Source organism: Tachysurus fulvidraco, chromosome 19 (assembly GCF_022655615.1).
Source record: "Tachysurus fulvidraco isolate hzauxx_2018 chromosome 19, HZAU_PFXX_2.0, whole genome shotgun sequence".
NCBI lineage: Eukaryota > Metazoa > Chordata > Actinopteri > Siluriformes > Bagridae > Tachysurus > Tachysurus fulvidraco.
The window spans coordinates 22,410,807-22,432,112 of record NC_062536.1 but is presented as its reverse complement, the minus strand read 5'-3'; the positions used below and the strand labels follow the sequence as shown (position 1 = coordinate 22,432,112).

Genomic DNA, 21,306 nt, shown 5'->3' with positions numbered 1-21,306 from the left:
GTGGTCTTAACTGGGATATGCACGATGCTGCAGTGGTGTGTAGAGAGCTGCACTGTGGGGAGCCTGTAAATGCACCACAATACGGTCACTTTGGAACAGGATCAGGACCAATCTGGATGGTTTATGTGAGCTGTAGTGGATCAGAGTCGACACTGAAGGACTGTGGGTCAGATGGGAGGGGGGAACTTTATGGCTGTGGACATGATCTTGATGCTGGAGTCACCTGCTCAGGTAAACTGTTGTGTTTAGAACAAACATTATTATTATTATTATTATTATTATTATTATTATTATTATTATTATTATTATTATTATTATTATTATTATTATTATTATTGATAATGTTACCAGTAAATAAACTTTAGTAAAATTTTGATTTTTATGTATAAAAATAAATAAATTATATTATAAATAAATAAATAAATAAATAAATAAATAAATAAATAAATTTAAGTATATTTTAAACACAATTTATTTACAGTATTTCACAATTGCTAAAACACATTTCTTGAAACCTTCACCCATATTCTCAGAACTTTAAACATAAACCCAGCCAATCAATATATAAACACGCACCAGCATTCATCAGACACTACATCAAAAAATTGATAATACAGCGTCCAGGGCATGTAGTTACAGAAAAAAAAAGTTTATTGCATTTAGAAAATAATTTTTCCATAAATAAAAGTAAAAAATTCACAACTCAGTACAGTAAATATATTTCATACTGTAAGTACTGCAAGTAATACAGTATTAAATTTCTGTATTTTCAACATGAAAATAAAGTAAGCCCAACAAACAAACTCTAAATGAAAATCATATTACACAAAATATTGTGCAATTGCAAAATCAAAGTCAATGAGAAACTCATTCTGCCTCAGCATCCCGTCTTCGTGCTGGGTCTGGCCAGAGGACTTCGTCCACATCACATGCAATGTTGACTTTTCTTAGGCAACGGGCCCTCTCATGTGCCAGATCCAGCCTTGACAACACTCCACACGTCATAGACCTCCCATCGCCATCTATTGGGTTGAGGAAAGGGCTGTATGGTGGAAGGCAAACATTCACGAATCGCTGGTTGATGTTGAACCACTCACGTATTCTGACACCATGGTGAAAGCTGACATTGTCCCAAACCACAACATAGACAGGATGCACTGCTTGCTGATGATCCTCCTGCTCACATTCAAACAAAACATCCCGAAGACCACCCAGAAATGTAAGAAGATGGTCAGTGTTATGTGGCCCCGGGGTTACATGATGGTGGAGGACCCCCCAAACCCACCCACCCCCCCCTTATGGTTGCACATGAGACCACGCTGGACAATTATGTTCCAGCCTCTCCTTCTCCTCTTCGCCAGATTGAACCCTGCTTCATCTACAAAAAAATATATTCATGGGGCCTTTCCATGGAATCCATTTCAAACACCCTCTATATATAAATAAATAAGTCTTACAGTTTTGCAAGTGTTACAGAAAGACATACTTCTGTGAAAGTGTATGTATATGAACAATATATTTATGTGTAGGAAGTGTATACTCTGAACTGGCATATAGTCTATACAACTGATTTGATCACATCATTAGAAACAAGTGTGAACAATTGAGTTGTTGTGTGTAAACGATGACAGCTGTGTTGTAGTTGTGTTTAACTTTTGCCACATGTATTTACTATTTTAATACTATTATTTTACTAATGTGTCTTGCAAAAAGAGTGGATGAGATTTGCAAACAATGTCTTAACTACCTGAACTTGTGGTTTTTCCTACAAAGTGACTGATTCGACAAATGGGTTTAGGCCAATGAGCATTGGGTTCAGAGAATGGGGTTTATGTTTTAGCAATTGTGAAATACGGTAAACTATATTTGATAACATTGTAATAATTTCTTTATGTTCTGTCTTGTTGAAAACAATATTTACACAATTAAATAAAACACAGGTCACAGAATGCCGAGACTCAGTGCTGGTCCTCACCGGTGCTCTGGGAGAGTGGAGGTGTTTCTTGGACGTTCCTGGTCCACAGTGTGTGATGCTGACTTTGACCAGCAGGATGCAGAGGTTGTGTGTCGAGAGCTGGGCTGTGGGATTCCTGTGAAGGTTCTGGGATCAGCTGCTTTTGGACAAGTGGAGGATCAGGTGTGGACAGAGGAGCTTCAGTGTAGAGGAAACGAATCTGGGATTTACTTCTGTCCAGCATCATCTTCACTCAAACACACAACCTGTTCCCATGACAACGATGTGGGATTAATATGTTCTGGTTAAGTATCATGATGTAACTTCTGTTTAAATAGAGACCAAATAGCTGTCAATCAAACTTTAAGGTGCCTGTGTTAATGTTCCTCTTTCACTGAGCTCTCAGCTGTTTGTTCAGGTTACACAGAGGCTCGGCTGGTGAACGGACCGGACTCCTGTTCTGGTCGACTGGAGCTCCTGTACCTCGGTGTGTGGGGCACAGTTTGTGCTGTAAACTGGGATATGAGAGCTGCAGATGTTCTGTGTGCACAGCTGGATTGTGGGAGTTCTGTGGCTGTGGTGGAGGTGGACTGGTTTGGGGAGGGGAGTAACCACACCTGGGCTGATGTGTTTGATTGTCAAACACATATGATTGACACCTATCACAATGTGGCGTCTCATCATGGAGTCGAGCTGCATGCTCTCATAAACATGATGCTGGAGTCATCTGTAATGGTGAGATATTAACATCACATACACCAGGTTACTGAATAAAGTCAGAGTTCATTACAATATTTAAATGAGCTTCTTCTGCTTCAGGATCCTCTGTGGCGCTTCATGAGGGGCGAGTGCGGTTGTCTGGAGGGAGCAAGTGTCAGGGGGAGGTGGAGATTTATTTCAGACAGGACTGGAGGAGAGTTCTCCTGGACTCGTGGAGTCTGTCTGAGGCATCTGTGCTCTGCAGACAGCTGGGCTGTGGCTCTGTGCTGAACTACCGCTCCTCTCCATCCACCACTGAACACAAACACATGTGTGTAACAGGTTTCAGCTGCTCTGGGAGTGAAGAACATCTGAGGAACTGCAGCAGTGCACAAGCTGAACATGTCAACTGCAGCTCCGGGGAACAGCTCTACATCACCTGTTCAGGTAAACACCCACAAATAAAAATAAATATTAATGAAAGTAATCTTAAAATTGTTAAATATGACTTTTGTATGAAATTATATTATTTACATTATTTCATTTGTTATATACAAAAAATGTAATCCAGTCCGAGAGTCCATCAGGCTGGTTGGTTCTGGTGGAGACTGTGCAGGAAGGCTGGAGGTTTTCCACAGCGGCTCGTGGGGGACTGTGTGTGATGACTCGTGGGGTATTGAGGATGTTCAGGTGGTGTGCAGACAGCTGCAGTGTGGAGAGGCCCTCAGTAACCACATACCAGCCTGGTTTGGTCCTGGAACTGGGTCCATATGGCTGAATGAGGTGGAGTGTGAGGGGAACGAGACGTCCCTGTGGAACTGCAGATATCAGCTGTGTGAAGAGGGTGAATGTGGACACCATGAGGACGTAGGAGTCGTCTGCTCAGGTACAGTGTGATGACTGACAATAAACCTGTTAGATATGTATATGTTTTATTTCAAAACTGAGGTCCAAAGTTTCTGAAATTCAACATGATAGTAAGGACTTGTTTATAAATGTAATCCATCTGAAATATATTTTTACTTTAAGATAATTTTACACATATTTAACTGTGTGGATAAAACAGGACATTTTCAAATGAAGTGTAAGTCGTCCTTCTCTCACCAGAGTTTAAAGAGATCCGACTCTCAAAAGGCTGTGAGGGGAATATGGAAGTGTTCTACAATGGAACCTGGGGTAATGTGTGTCACAATCAGATGGATGATGAGCTAGAAACAGCAAACATGGTGTGTGGAGAGCTGAACTGTGGAAGACATGGCAGTCTGTCATACACTGAAGCACGAGTAAAATCTGCTCCTAACTGGCTGGATCATGTGAAATGTAGGAAACACGACTCTAATCTGTTGCAGTGTCCATCTTCACCCTGGGGACAGAACAGATGTGATAACAATAATGAAGTGGTTCATATTAAGTGTACAGGTGAGTGGATTCAGTCTTTTCTGGTTCTGTACATTGTCATAACCTGCATGTGAAACTTTTCATTAATGCATTGATTTTATTACTGCAGATGATGGAAAGTCTCCACGTACACCAGGAAACTGCTCTTTACTTCCCTCTCAGAAACACTGCTCAAGTAAGGAGATATAAGGAGAAGCTTTTAATCCTGTTCTTCATGTGGATTTAATAGTGACAGAAGAGATTTCATCTTGTATTTCTAAAATCATTTTAAGAGAACTTTAATGTATTTCCTCATAGATCCATCCTGAGGACATCAATCTTTCTCACATTTCATGAAAACCAATCCATCAGAGATAAAATCAGTAAACAGAAACCAAAGTCTGATCTTACTGCCTCAAATGATTTTATTCAGCAGACAATTAATTTATTTATCGCACATCAGATTTAGCAGCTGAATTTCAGGATGTTTGTAGTTAGTTGGTATAAGATTCTTTTTCAGAACACCACAAAACCTGTTTTTAGTAAACTAGACCACGTTGAGTATAATATAAGGATGGATATATATATATATATATATATATATATATATATATATATATATATATATATATATATATATATATATAAGGCTGTTATTCAGTGTTGGTGTGTTTCCTCTTGGGTGATGTGTGTGATGTAGAACACTGGTCTCTCAGGCTGAGTGGAGGAAAGGGAAGCTGCTCTGGGAGGTTGGAGGTGTATCATAACTCTACGTGGGGCTCCGTTTGTGATGATCAGTGGAACATCATGAACGCTCAGGTGGTGTGCAGACAGCTGGGCTGTGGGTCGGCGCTGAGTGCTGATGATCGGGTTGGTTCTGGTGAAGGGACTTTCTGGCTGAACAGAGTGAAGTGTCGAGGGAATGAGATTCACCTGTGGGACTGTCATCATTCCCTGAAGAATCACACTGACTGCTCTCCTGCTGGAGTCACCTGTGCAGGTCAGAGGGGTGTGCTAACTTTTCAGCTTTCTGTCTCAGTGATAAGACTTGATAACTTTTATTTAGAAACTTAAGCACTATTCGGACGGGTCTAGATTTAAAGGGGGTCGTTGGAGTTAGAATTTTTTTCAGCCGACGTCTGTCATTTCATGTATGGATTCAGACGGGACTAACATGTTTGCGTTTATTACGGAGGTAGGAGTGTCTGTGTTTTACATGTGGGCGGTGCACAAGACCACATGTCCAGGACGTGTGGATTGCGTATGGTCATATATGATAAAATATGATAAAATGTATTGTGAAATTAAGTAAATTTACATTTAAGCACTTTAAAATGTAAACATCCTAACTTGTTTAGTGTTTAAAAATGTTTTACACGTTATAAAAATACTAAAAAAAAAAAAAAAAACAATGTAAAAAATGTTTATCATATGGTTTTATATAGAACTTCTTATAAACCCACTGGAATAAATAAGTTTTTATATAATTTTCACGTTATGTAATTGACTATAGAAATGATAAACTAATACCTAAAACTGATATTACAGAAGCCAGTCTTAACAATTTACATGATTTGGCTCTTCTTGTTGATTTCATTTTTTTATTTATTCGCAGGGCTAAAAACACATTTACATCCATTATTGGTGTGCAGAAAGCAGAAATACAGTGGTTCACGTTGACCAAAACAGACAAGAAAACGCGTTTTGGAAAAAAAACATTTTCGGCAATCACAGACATTCGTATTCAGACGGGATTAGATTTCTCAGAGGAGTGCTGAGTTTGCTGAAAAACAGTTTTTGAAAGTGAAAGTTTCAAAGTAAGTCTTTGAAACTGAAATTTCTTTAATGACCCCCTGTAAATCTAGTCCCGTCCGAATAGTGCTTTAGATGTTTGATTGAAATCTCAGACCCTGAACTGTAAACACTGATCAGCATGTCATAAACCTTATTGAGTAACAGTTTATTTTTATTGTGAGACAAAGTGTTTTTCTTTCTGTGAATACAGACATATCCACCGTGTCCACTGCTACACCCACCACCACCACCACCACCAAACCAGGTGTGTATTTGTTTAATATAAAATTTATTACTGTTCATTAAGTTCTAAATATTTCTCATCACAGCATCGTATCAAGGTCCTCTTCTGTGTTTTTGACCTCAGTAAGAACCGATCTAAACCCTGTGTCACCTGGACCTCCATCCTCCCCTCCACTGGTTCTCTATGTGTTGGGAACGCTGCTCTTCGTGGCCTTAGTGCTTCTGCTGGTACTGTTTTACCAGAACAGAGTGCTCAGGAGAGGTACCACACTTTCACACATTTTATTATTATATTATTTAAAATCTCGTTCTCATATTATCATTCATACTATAAATACATTTAATATTATATTATAGAGTAATTATTATTATTATTATTATTATTATTATTATTATTATTATTATTATTATTATTATTATTATTATTCCCCACTCCCAGTTGTCTCTATGACGATGCGTAAGTCTGAGCCTGAGGCAGTCTATGAGGAGATCAACCACAGAAACATTGCTAGAAGAAGCTTCACACAAAGAGGTGAGTGATATGTGGACTGTTCTACATCACACTTATTGTATTCTATTTAAACTTCTAGCTGAAATTCACTGCATAAAAATGATCAAATCACTCCATACAAAATACACACCTCAATGTAAACTCAGTGATTAGAGCAATATTTTCCCCCAAATCCAGTGTGATTTATTTCTTTATGACAAATAAATAAAAATAAGCTCAATGTGTGTGAGAGGAAATGTGCAGTTAGAGTGTATGTGGTGTAGAGACAGGATTCTGCTGATAAACATCTATTAAAGCTTCTGTTTTAGTGCAGGTGTGTATGTGTGTGTGTGTGTGTGTGTGTGTGTGTGTGTGTGTGTGTGTGTGTGTGTTTGTGTGTGTGTGTGTATGTGTGTGTGTGTGTGTGTGTGTGTGTGTGTGTGTGTGTGTGTGTGTGTGTGTGTGTGTGTGTGCTCATGCACGTGAGCGTGTGAGCGATCGCTTGTGTGTGTGTGTACTTTTCTGTACAGGTGCACCCCCCTCTCTGACTGTGTGTATGTTTGTGTGTGTGTGTGTGTGTGTGTGTGTGTGTGTGTGTGTGTGTGTGTGTGTGTGTGTTACTGCTTTCCTGCAATAATAATAACCTAAATGTGTGAGTGGAAACAGATAAGAGTTTAAGTGGGGTAGTTTTTTTTAAGTGATGCGTTTGTGTGTGTTTGTGTATGTCTGCTTTCCTGTACAGGTGCATCCTCTCTCTTCCTCTGTGTGTGTCTCTGTGTCTGTGTGTGTGTGTGTTTTCACATTTTCACATTTATGATTAATAAATAAAAATGTGGTTTTCTGGACAGATCCATCCCATCTCTCTCCTTCTGTGTTCTTTTTTGTTTTAGGACAAATATATGTGCAGGTTTTTTTTTTTAAACCCGTGTGCACTGAAATTGAGGAAATCAGAGTGCCTCTGGGTCCTGGGAAAAAAAACTCCGGTCTGGGAGGAGTTCGGTGAGGCCATGGAGAAGGGCTATCGGTTGGCCTTGAAAAAATTCTGGCAAACCGTCCGGCGCCTCAGTAGGGGGAAGCAGTGCCATGCCCACACTGTTTACAGTGGGAGTGGGAATCTGCTGACTTCGACTGGGGACATCCTCGGACGGTGGAAGGAATACTTCAAGGTTCTCCTCAACCCCACCAACATGTCTTCCACTGAGGAAGCAGAGGGCGGGGGCTCAGTTGTGGACTCGTTGATCCCCCAAGCTGAGGTCACTGAGGTAGTTTTTATCAAACCTCAAGTCTCTGGAGGTTGTGGGGCTGTCATGGTTGACACGCCTCTGTAACATTGCGTGGCAGTTGGGGACAGTGCCTCTGGACTGGCAGACTGGGGTGGTGGTCCCTCTGTTTAAGAAGGGGGACCGGAGGGTGTGTTCCAACTACAGGGGGATCACACTCCTCAGCCTCCCCGGAAAAGTCTATGCCAGGGTATTGGAGAGGAGAATTCGGCCGATAGTCGAACCTTGGATTCAGGAGGAACAATGCGGGTCATCTCTATACCCTCACCAGGTTGCTGGAGGGTTCATGGGAGTTTGCCCAACCAGTCCACATGTGTTTTGTGGATCTGGAGAAGGCATTTGACTGTGTCCCTCGTGGTGACCTGTGGGGGGTGCTCTGGGAGTATGGGGTTCGGGGCCCTCTGCTAAGGGCTGTCCGGTCCCTATATGCCCGGAGCAGGAGTTTGGTTCTAATTGCTGGCAGTTAGTCAGACTTGTTCCCAGTGCATGTTGGACTCCGGCAGGGCTGCCCTTTGTCACCGGTCCTGTTAATTATTTATATGGACAGGATTTCTAGGCGCAGTCGGGGGCCGGAGGGAGTCCGGCTTGGGGACCACAGGATTTCGTCTCTGCTTTTTGCAGATGATGTTGTCCTGTTGGCTTCTTCAAATCAGGACCTTCAGCATGCACTAGGACGGTTTGCAGCCGAGTGTGAAGCGGCGGGGATGAGAATCAGCACCTCCAAGTCCGAGGCCATGGTTCTCAGCCGGATAAGGGTGGCTTGCCCCCTTCAGGTTGGTGGAGAGCTCCTGCCTCAAGTATCTTGGGGTCCTGTTCACGAGTGAGCGAAGGATGTAGTGGGAGATCGACAGGCGGATCGGTATATCTTCTGCAGTGATGCGGTCGATATACCGATCTGTTGTGGTGAAGAAAGAGCTGAGCCGCAAGGCGAAGCTCTCTATTTACCAGTCGATCTACGTTCCTACCCTCACCTATGGTCATGAGCTTACAGGCGGCCGAAATGAGTTTCCTCCGCAGGGTGGCTGGGCGCAACCCTTAGAGATAGGGTGAGGAGCTCAGTCACTCGGGAGGAGCTCAGAGTAGAGCCGCTGCTCCTCCACATTGAGAGGGGTCAGCTTAGGTGGCTCGGGCATCTGTTTCGGATGCCTCCTGGACACCTCCCTGGGGAGGTGTTCCGGGCATGTCCAACCGGGAGGAGGCCCCGGGGAAGACCTAGGACATGCTGGAGGGACTATGTCTCTCGGCTGACCTGGGAACGCCTCGGTATTCCCCCGGAAGAGCTGGAGGAAGTGTCTGGGGAGAGGGAAGTCTGGGTGTCCCTGCTTAGACTGCTGCCCTCGCGACCCGGCCCCGGATAAATAATTATAATTAATAATTGAAAAAAGACATTTAAAATGTGTCTGTGTGCACGGTTTTACTGTAAAAGTGTCCATCTCTCTGCAGTGCATTGTGTGAGTGAGTGAGTGAGTGAGTGAGTGAGTGAGTGAGTGTGTGAGAAAGACTGACTTGCATATATGTGTACAAATTTTACAGATTTTATTGAAATAATGTCATGGAAAGTGAGTCCCCATAACCCTTGGTGGTTACTGGGAGTCCTAATAAATACTTCAATCTCCGTGTCTTCAAGCTGTGTGTGTGTGTGTTTGTGTGTGTATGTGTGTGTGTTTGTGTGTGTGTGTGTGTGTGTGTGTGTGTGTGTGTGTGTGTGTGTGTGTGTGTGTGTGTGTGTGTGTGTGTGTGTGTGTGTGTGTGTGTGTCTGCTCTTCTGAACACGTCTCCTGACTCTCCTGCTCTCCTCTAACAGGAAGTCTCCTCTCTGAAGAACAGCATTCTGGGTATGAGCATGTGGATGATGAGCTTCTCTCAGGTAAAAAAGACCAGAGTGTGAGTTTGTCTAACTCCATTAACTGAAAGATATTAGAATTAAAATTAGAAATCAGAAATGACTACATTTGTCCTTTCTGAGACATGATTATGATGTAGTGTGTAGAAGAATTACAGTAACTCCAGTGTTTTAATGCTGACACATGAGATCTCACCATCAACCTTATCTTACTTTAATCTCCTGAAATCCATCTGATCAAATTTATCAAAGCTTCTTTGTTTGAGTATTTTATTGAGTATAAATGTGTTTAAAAACCCAAAACTAACACATTGTTCTTTTTACAGTAAAGTCTGGGATCAAAGACAAGTCTGAGTATTATGATGATGTCATGGACACCAGTGACATCATAAGTGGGTGCAGTTGTTAAGAGATCACATAAATTTACTGAGTTGACATTAAACCATGAGGTCAGAATGTGATGGAGCTGTTTGTACAGAGTCTCTGCTTTTATTTCATTTAGGTGATCCAGGAAGGGTCGACCCACCAGAGGACTACGATGATGCCGTCACTGCTGGACCCATCCCTGATAACGTGGATGGTGTGGTTCTGTTTTGGGATTTGTTTTAGAAAGCAGTATAAATTAAACACACACACTGTCAATACGTTTGTTTATCGGTTTGTGTGTAGTGACGTTTTTTACACGTGTACGATTTCATTTTGTATCGTGTCATCAAACACACAGTGGACAAACTGTCACTTCAGTAAACTTTAAATATCTTTAAATATCTGTGTTTTGGTGTAGAGGATGAAGCTGAGAATTATGATGACGCCATTACAGCTGATCAGAAGTCAGTTATACTGACAGGTATGATAATTATGGGACAGTGTGGCATCCACAAGCATCCAAATGATCATTAATGACATTGATGTGGGTTTAATAGCTTTTATCTCTACGTCCTGACAGAGGACGTGTCCGAGAACTATGACGATGCAGTTACCACTGAAACAAACACAAACATCATCACAGGTCAGTTTTTTTATGAAAATGGAAGGAATTTATTTACCTTAAAATGTTATACAGTAAAACTCAAGCTTTGTGGCTTAATTATGTTGGCTTTGTAGGAGCCAACATTCTGATTTCCGTTATAAGCTTATTATTATTATTATTATTATTATTATTATTATTATTATTATTATTATTATTATCATTATTATTATTATTATTATTATTCTTAGACAAAAATTTATTTAAAAAAATGCGGCCCAGGGCGTCCGAGCCACATGCACCAAATTCGGATATGTCGTAGACCCTGGTCTGAAGTTTGTTGGTTCTATTTTTCTAAGCGAGGTTTGAGGTTTATAACTCGGCAAGTTTTCGAGCGATTTACACCGAACTCGGACAGGTTCTTTAGGACCTTACTCTGGAAGAAGTTTTTATTTCGGACTTCCGACGGAATTTTCGGTTTTCGGGTAGTCAACGATCGAACATCCCATAGACTTGAATAGGGAATTCCGAAAATTCCTCTAAGCTCTCACACACACAGCGTGCGCAGAGCTCAGGCACGGCTTCTCGCTCTGTGATCCACGCAGTATAATAATAAGTAGAATCCCATAATGACTGCAGTATTGACATGAAATGTCCAAACCCTCAGTAGCCACTTTTTGCCAAAAGTGTTGGCACCCCACCGGATATTCTGGTGACATCACTCGACAGCACGTGACGTCACGTGTAGCCCCGCCCCCAAAACAAGCTAAATCAAAAATTTGCACAAAATGGACATGTGACATATCAAAACACTCAGCGCATTGAGAAGAACTTCCCCACGGGTATTCTGGTCACGTCACATGACGTCACGTGATGTCACATTTAGCTCCGCCCCAAAAACAAGCAAAATTAAAAATTTGCACAACATGGACATGTGACATATCAAAACAGTCAGCACAATGAGGGGAACTGCCCCACGGGTATTACGGTCACGTCACGTGACGTCACGTGATGTCACATGCAGCCCCGCCCCAAAAACAAGCAAAATTAAAAATTTGCACAACATGGACATGTGACATATCAAAACACTCAGCAAAATGAGGGGAACTGCCCCACGGGTATTCTGGTCACGTCACGTGACGTCACGTGAGGTCACATGTAGCCCCGCCCCCAAAACAAGCAAAATAAAAAATTTGCACAACATGGACATGTGACATATCAAAACACTCAGCACATTGAGGGGAACTGCCCCACCACATCACGTGATGTCACGTGTAGCCACGCCCCTAAAACAAGCGAAATCAAAAATTTGCACAACATGGACATGTGACATATCAAAACACTCAGGACAATGAGAAGAACTGCCCCACAGGTATTCTGGTCACGTCACGTGACGTCACGTGAGGTCACATGTAGCCCCACCCCCAAAACAAGCGAAATCAAAAATTTGCACAACATGGACATGTGACATATCAAAACACTCAGCACATTGAGGGGAACTGCCCCACGGGTATTCTGGTCACATCACGTGACGTCACGTGTTGTCACATGTAGCCCCGCCCCAAAAACAAGAAAAATTAAAAATTTGCACAACATGGACATGTGACATATCAAAACACTCAGCACAATGAGTGGAACTGCCCCACGGGTATTACAGTCACGTCACGTGACGTCACGTGATGTCACATGTAGCCCCGCCCCAAAAACAATCAAAATTAAAAATTTGCACAACATGGACATGTGACATATCTAAAGACTCAGCACATTGAGCGGAACTGCCCCACGGGTATTCTGGTCACGTAACGTCACGTGTAGCCCCGCCCCCAACAACAATTGAAATCAAAAATTTCCGCAACATGGACATGTGACATATTAAAACACTCAGCACAATGAGGGGAACTGCCCCACGGGTATTCTGGTCACGTCACGTGACGTCACGTGTAGCCCCGCCCCCAAAATAAGTGAAATCAAAAATCTGCACAACATGGACATGTGACATATCAAAACACTCAGCACAACGAGGGGAACTGCCCCACGTGTATTCTGGTCACGTTATGTGACGTCACGTGAGGTCACGTGTAGCCCTGCCCCCAAAACAAGCAAAATCAAAAATTTGCACAACATGGACATGTGACATATCAACACACTCAGCACAATGAAGGGAACTGCCCCACGGGTATTCGGATCATGTCACATGCTCATTTCCTCTCAATTCCAAAAGAATTGGCACCCTAGCAGTCCAGTAGCTTTCACAATCTTTCTGTCTACTCGCCTCCAAAAAACACCGGCCTTTGCGAATTCTTGCACCGTCAAAGCCAACATCAAAGTTTGTCGCGACGAACTTTACAAATCTAGTTCCATTTTAGTACACTGTTGAATTCTGCGTTCTGATTGGTCAGTAGGTGTTGATTAATTTTCTAGAACAGCAGCTCTGACAGTACTGCAGATGTAAATCACAGGTTTCTATTAATGATCCAATACATTGTGGTTTCTATAGTAACAGCTGATTCACTGGAACTTAAATTCACATGAATTTATATTAAATATCTGTGTGTTCATCAACATGGTGAAGTTTTCTGTAAGAAAATTATTTTTTATTGTTTTACAGATTATTTAAAAACGCTGCTTCATCACACCACCCTGTAACTCAGTATTTTACTGTAACACCAACACACACAGTGGTTCATTACTTATTCATTTATTTGTTCATTAGACAATCCAGAAGATTATGATGATGTCATCACTGAGGAACAGGATGTAGGAGAGACAGGAGAGACAGAAGGTGAGCGACTTCCTGTTTATTCTCTAATGTACTTAAGTTCACAAGCAGCAGAGTAAAAGATTAAATTATATATGATTATATTATATATGGTATATAATAAATATCAGCTTTCAGATCAGTTTTTAGGACAAATATAATAGAACATGTATTTATTAAAGAGTTTAGATTAGACCTACTGTAAATATTATCTATGATACAGAACATAAACATCAGATCACTGTTTTTATAACAAATCACCGTTCAGTCAGATTAAAGAAACTGATGTGATAAATGTTCTCTGTTCTCTTCATATATGGTTTAAATATCAGAGAAATCCTACATAGTGCATCGTTTATGTATTATAAGTTGTTACAAAACAATTACTGTATTAATACAATATAAAGGAAGTATTAAAGAAGTAAATGTGTTTATTTTACAGAATATGATGACGTGGAGGAGAAATCTCAGAAGGACAGGGACCATGTGACTGAGACACGTCTCCAAAGGCCTTTTCTCAGGAAATTACATTTCAACTTTTATAAACACAAAAAATGACTTTATTATACTTCTAATAATTTCATTCTTTCTGAACCACATTCATTTTCTCACCTTGTTATTAGTAGATAAATTAGGGAGAGTTAAATCACCTCCATTATTACTTAACAAATGTTTCCAGCTTTCCTTTTACAACACATTTAGTGCTATAAGTCATAGTGAGCTTAAATATCACTGACACACCACACCTCATTATCACCAGATTATTCCATCAAAATCACTTCAATGTTCATTACAATCTTTTGATGAAACAACTGATCTTATCGTTCATGTTGATCTGAAACTTGTGAATCTGTTATTCAGTGTTTTTAGAAATGTGTTAATTACATTCCACTTGCCAGAAGAAACCTTGTTTATTACAATATATTAAAACTTGTTACGAGCCATAAATATGGAACTGTCTTAAATAGATAAACATTTTTCATTCAATATGTTCAGGTTGTTGTTTTATATTTTAAGATCTAAATCAATATTCTGTGTTTTTTCCTGTTGATGTTCTATACGTCTCCTCATAATATATATAATCAGGGCTGCAGGAAGATGTTTTACATTGTGGGAGCTGGAATTTTAAGCAGCGTTCATGTGACATGTGCTATTACATCACACCTGAATGATAGTAAAATCATTTTCTTTTAACAGAATGAGTGCAGATTACAATATTTATACCACAGTGTGGATGAATTGTGGAATTAGAAGGTGTTGATTAATTTCCTACAACAGCACAGCTCTGACAATAGTTATGACTTCAACATAAATGATTAGTTTATATTAATGTGCTCGTTCTAATATGTTATCTTTCCTACATTAACGTCGTTCACAGGGACTTGTATGATGGACGTTACTCCTTATCTATACCTAAAATAAACTGATTTAAAACATGTTATATAACAAAGAACAGCGTATAATCATTGGTGGTGATGTTTTCTGATTGGAGATGTTTATTTAACATTTATGGAAGGAGTCTCGAGTATCAGCTCTTTGTAACATTATTTTAGCAGCTGCAGTTAAAGTAATCCTGAAAGTTGCAGCACCATCAGCAGCCCTACTTCCGGTCTCCTTGTATATAATGGGTAATGACAATAAATTAAAATATTTTGTCTAAATAAACAATATGCAATCAAATGTAACTTTTTCCTCTCCATACTGAGTAAATACTGTGTCTTATGCAGAGTTTTATTTACATTTTTAATAAATTCTTTGTGCAATTTTTCTTTAACAAGTAATTAAGTAAAAGTTATTTTATAATATAATGTGATGATGTGATTTGATGTGACTCTTGTAGTGATGAATCTGTGTTCAGTGACATTATAGAACATCTAACTCAGTAAAAATATATTCTGATCAGTAGGTTGTGAGTTCAAATCTCAGCACCACCGTGAGTGCAACCCTCGATAACTCAACTGTATAAAATCTTCTTCATCCTAATGAAAAAATGCCAACACACACACACACACACACACACACACACACACACACACACACACACACACACACACACACACACACAGCTGCTCTCTCCCTTTCCTAACTCTTTGATATACAGATTTATAGAAATATACACAGGTATAAAGTGTTTATCTGGACACCCAGCCAGTTACTGTCATGGTTTATGTGGACTCACCCTCCATAATATTATATAAATGAAATCCCTGTAAAAAAATTAAAAAAAAACACACACATGTGTAATTCTAATATAAAGTGCATTTAGCTGATTTGCACTCTTGGAAACTATTTTTTCTTCTTCTTATTATTATAATTTATTATAAAATTTGTATTTATGTTATTAATATTTAGCAAAAATGTGCAAAATGTTGTGACCATATCAGCTTTCATAAAATTTTAAACATGGGAACCAGCAGACATTAAAAAATATTCAGGAGTTGTGTTTGTATTTAGAAAACGTCTATAATTAATCATATCTATAACTTAATAATGTTGTATGAAAATCATATTATTATTATTATTATTATTATTATTATTATTATTATTATTATTATTATTATTATTAATACAGCAGCATCCTAACAGCGCCCCCCAGCAGTTCATGTGAGAGAAAATATTTCACTAAACAGAAATCTCAGTTTGTAAATTCTTTACTGCCACCTTGTGGATACAAACTTGTAATGCTCTTAATAAAAATTATTATTAAATAATCATTTAAATTTTTTTAGTTTTTATAATCCTGAAGTTCCATCATCTACAGTAATAAAACAGACAAAATCAGACTTTTCTCTCATTCTAATTTTATATTAAATATTTACACAAACTCTACAGCATTGTATAAACTATTATTATAGAGAGAGTCCTCTTACCTGTGCAGGTAATATGAACAACTTCATTATGATTATTACATCTGTTCTGTCCCCAGGGTGAAGATGGACACTGCAACAGATTAGAGTCGTGTTTCCTACATTTCACATGATCCAGCCAGTTAGGAGCAGATTTTACTCGTGCTTCAGTGTTTGACAGATTCCCAAGTTTTCCACAGTTCAGCTCTCCACACACCATGTTTGCTGTTTCTAGCTCATCAGCCATCTGATTGTAACAGACATTACCCCAGGTTCCATTGTAGAACACTTCCAGATTCCCCTTCGTGAGTCGGATCTCTTTAAACTCTGGTGAGAGAATGACGACTTACACTTCATTTAAAAACTTCCTGTTTTATCCACACAGTTAAATATGTGTAAAATTATCTTAAAGTAAAAATATATTTAAGATGGATTACATTTATAAACAAGTCCTTACTATCATGTTGAGTTTCAGAAACTTTGGGCCTCAGTTTTGAAATAAAACATATACATATCTAACAGGTTTATTGTCAGTCATCACACTGTACCTGAGCAGACGACTCCTACGTCCTCATGGTGTCCACATTCACCCTCTTCACACAGCTGATATCTGCAGTTCCATAGGGACGTCTCGTTCCCCTCACACTCCACCTCATTCAGCCATATGGACCCAGTTCCAGGACCAAACCAGGCTGGTATGTGGTTACTGAGGGCCTATCCACACTGCAGCTGTCTGCACACCACCTGAACATCCTCAATACCCCACGAGTCATCACACACAGTCCCCCACGAGCCGCTGTGGAAAACCTCCAGCCTTCCTGCACAGTCTCTTTTTTTTAACCTCTTGCTGCTCCATGGCATGTCTAGGTTTGTGAGCTTTTGGCACGAACCTGTTCAGCTAGCTGCCCTACTGGTAAGCCTCAGCTGGAACGTTTTTTTTTGTTTGTTTTTCTTCACTTCATTTCTTTGTTTGGTCTACAGTTTTCTATATTTTAACTAATTATTGTGCAATAAAAGTATTTTGTATTTATATCCACGTCTCCTGTGTTCAGTGGAAACGAACCTGTGTGCTATGTTTTGGGTTTACAGAAACGGGTTGGCATATTCTGCTCTAATTTTTAGTTATATATCAGTGTCAATTCTTGCCCCCAACCCCCGCCATATAAAGAAATGTGTTTTTATCCTGGACTTAAACACTGAGACTGTGTCTGAGTCCCAAACACTAATTGGATGTCTGTTCCATAACTGTGGGGCTCTGTGACAAAAAGCTCTGCCTCCTGCTGGAGACTTTTGTACTTGTGGTACTACCATATAGCCTGCACCCTTTGATCGAAGTAGGTGTGACGTATCCTAAAAAATCAAAAGATCTCTCAGTACTGTGGCGTGTGACCATTAAGTGCTTTATAGGTTAATAATAGTATAGTATAATCAAAGTGAAACCGATCTAGCAGCACTAAGATATATATATATATATATATATATATATATATATATATATATATATATATATATATATTGTAGCTATGAAAAAAGCCATGGCTTTCCTTCCATGCTAATAGAAATACTGATAATTTAGTTTGAGGCCATTTACGTTCTAATTTGTTTTACATTTTTGTGTGTTGTCTTTATACCAAGGTGCAAATTTTCTCTCTCTAATTACTTTCCTTTTAAGTGGAGCTACAATACTTGTAATACAAACTGGTTTGGTTTGACCCATGTTTCTGTTAAACACACAACACTAAACCTCTGATCTGTAATCATTTCATTATCCATAAGAGCTTTAGATACAAGAGATCTTATATTTATCAGTCCTAGCTTCAGATCGAAGGTGCCTCTCTCTCTCTCTCTCTCTCTCTCTCTCTCTCTCTCTCTCTCTCTCTCTCTCTCTCTCTCTTTCTCTCTCTTAGCACAGCAGCACAAATATTCAGTATTTTCATAAATATATATTCATAAATATTAATTATAGAGCTTTAGATACAAGAGATCTTATATTTATCAGTCCTAGCTTCAGATCGAAGGTGACTAACAGTTTTCATCTCTCTCTCTCTCTCTCTCTCTCTCTCTCTCTCTCTCTCTCTCTCTCTCTCTCTCTCTCTCTCTCTCGCGCGCTCTCTTACAACATAACCTGGTCACTCAACACCAGCTCCATCACCAAGTTAGCACAGCAGCATCTCTACTTCTTACTAAGACTGAGGAAAGCCCACCTCCCTCCCCCCATCCTGACCACATTCTACAGAGAGACCTTTGAGATCATCCTGAGCAGCTGCATCACTGTCTGGTGTGAGAACTGCACCATCTCGGATCACAAGACCCTGCAGAGGACAGTGAGGACAGCTGAGAAGATCATTCACTATGATCTAATTTTATCCTAATAAAGTTACTAAAACAAATTTTCTGAGTGTTTATAGTTTTATGTTTAGCTCGAGAAACAATTCAAACACAGGAAGTGATGTCCCGAAGACAGGAAGTGACACCAAGTGTCAAACATCACATCAATATCATGCAGTAACCCATGCAATAACACAGATCCATGAATGAACAAATCTTCTTCCACCAGCCCTCCATTAAATCTTTGGCATCAACATAAATGTTACAGCACTGAAGTACCATTACTCACCCCATAATAACACAACAGTGGACAAAACAAACACACAAATAATTATAAATATCTGTATTACGAACACAACATTATCAGAAACAAGAGAAATTTACTGAAGAACCTTCTGAAAGCTGTGGTATAAGAGATAAACCAAGGTGAATATATTCTGAGCCAAGTATACGGAGTTCTACTCATGTATAAATTTATTTATTAATAATTTTAAGTAATATTACATAATGTTTTCTATATTATAGAATTTTTAGTATTTATTTTCCAATTAAATGTTTAAATTAATAAACACACATTTACTCCAGGCTTCAGGATTAGAAAGATTAATCATTTTAAATGATTATTTTACTAATTTTTATTAAGAGCATTACAATTTTGTATCCACAAGATGGCAGTAAAGACTTTTCAAACTGAGATTTCAGTTTAGTGAAATATTTTCTTTCACTTGACCTGCTGGGGGCGCTGTTAGGATGCTGCTGCTGTATTATTATTATTATTATTATTATTATTATTATTATTATTATTATTATTATTATTATAGATAAAACTTCTAATATTACAAAGTTACATATATGAGTGATTATAGAAGTGTTTTAATTACTTGATCTCATGATTTCACGAAAGCTGATATGGTCTGATATTTTGCATTTTGCAAAAATTTCATTAATTTAATGTTATGGAGGGTGAGTCCACATAAACTATGACAATAACTGGGTGTCCAGCTAAAAATGTGTGTTTGTCTTAGAATCTGAATATCAGAGAATTAGGAGAGAGAGAGAGAAAGAGAGAGAGAGAGAGAGAGAGAGAGAGAGAGAGAGAGAGAGAGAGAGAGAGAGCAGCTCTGTGTGTGTCTGTGTATTTGCATTTATTTATTTACAGTAGTTAAAATATTGAATATTTCGGGTTGAGCTCAAAATGGTTATATATATTTTGCATGTTTGCCTTAAATAGTAGTAATAGAATAATATTTTCTAATAAGAGTGCAATCAGCTAGATGCATTTTATCTTAGTTCTTAAGTCTGTGTTTTTTACACGGATTTCATTCATGTAATGCTATAAAGGGCGAGTCCACATAAACCATGATAGTAACAGGGTGTCCAGCTAAACACTTTATACCTGTGTGCATTTCTAAAAATCTGTATATCAAAGAGTTAGGAGAGAGCAGCTGTGTGTGTGTGTGTGTGTGTGTGTGTGTGTGTGTGTGTGTGTGTGTGTGTGTGTTTGTCTGTTGGCGTTTATTCATTAAGATTAAGATTTTATACAGTTGAGTTTTTGAGGGTTTAGGGCCGAACTCAGGGCGGTGCTGAGATTTGAACTCTCATCCTTCTGATCAGTATATAAATATTTATTTATTTTTACTGCCTGAGATGTTCTATAATGACACTGAACACAGTTTCATCACTACAAAAGTCACTTAAATCACATCATCTTATTATATTATAAAATAACTTTTATTTAATCGCTCGATTTAAAAAAATACATAAAGAATTTTAAGTAATATTACTTAATGTTTGATATATTCTAGAATTTTTAATTTCCAATTAAATGTTTAAATTAATAAAGCCACATTTACTCTGGACTTCAGGATTATAAATTTAATAATTTAAAATGATTATTTAATAATAAGTTTCATTAAGAGCATTACAATTTTGTATCCACAAGATGGCAGTAAAGAATTTACAAACTGAGATTTCTGTTTAGTGAAATATCTTCTCTCACATGACCTAATGGGGGCGCTGTTAGGATGCTGCTGTATTATTATTATTATTATTATTATTATTATTATTATTATTATTAAAATATATATATATATATATATATATATATATATATATATATATATATATATATATATATATATATATATATATATACATATATATATATATATTTATAAAATATTAATAATAATAATAATAATAACTCATATGATAATTTTAATATAGTGTTATTAAGTTATAGCTATGATTAATTATAGAAGTTTTTCTGAATACTAACACAACTCCTGAATATTTTTTAATGAATATTTATGAATATATATTTATGAAAATACTGAATATTTGTGCTGCTGTGCTAAGAGAGAGAGAGAGAGAGAGAGAGAGAGAGAGAGAGAGAGAGAGAGAGAGAGAGAGGCACCTTCGATCTGAAGCTAGGACTGATAAATATAAGATCTCTTGTATCTAAAGCTCTTATGGATAATGAAATGATTACAGATCAGAAGTTTAGTGTTCTGTGTTTAACAGAAACATGGGTCAAACCAAACCAGTTTGTATTACAAGTATTGTAGCTCCACTTAAAAGGAAAGTAATTAGAGAGAGAAAATTTGCACCTTGGTATAATGACAACACACAAAATTGTAAAACAATCAGCTAGGAAATTAGAACGTAAATGGCCTCAAACTAAATTATCAGTATTTCGATTAGCATGGAAGGAAAGCCATGGCTTTT

The 21,306-nt window shown here is 38.5% G+C and overlaps 1 protein-coding gene and 2 pseudogenes across 4 annotated transcripts in view; 2 read left to right on the top strand and 1 right to left on the bottom strand.

Annotated features, from left to right (window-relative positions):
• LOC113650187 (B-cell receptor CD22-like) overlaps positions 1-21,306 on the top strand; it is a 1,781,460-nt gene that overhangs the window by 166,351 nt on the left and 1,593,803 nt on the right. The window lies entirely within an intron of this gene.
• LOC113663456 overlaps positions 1-21,306 on the top strand; it is a 644,552-nt pseudogene that overhangs the window by 2,352 nt on the left and 620,894 nt on the right.
• Positions 1-21,306, bottom strand: part of LOC113650183 — a 410,150-nt pseudogene that overhangs the window by 244,651 nt on the left and 144,193 nt on the right.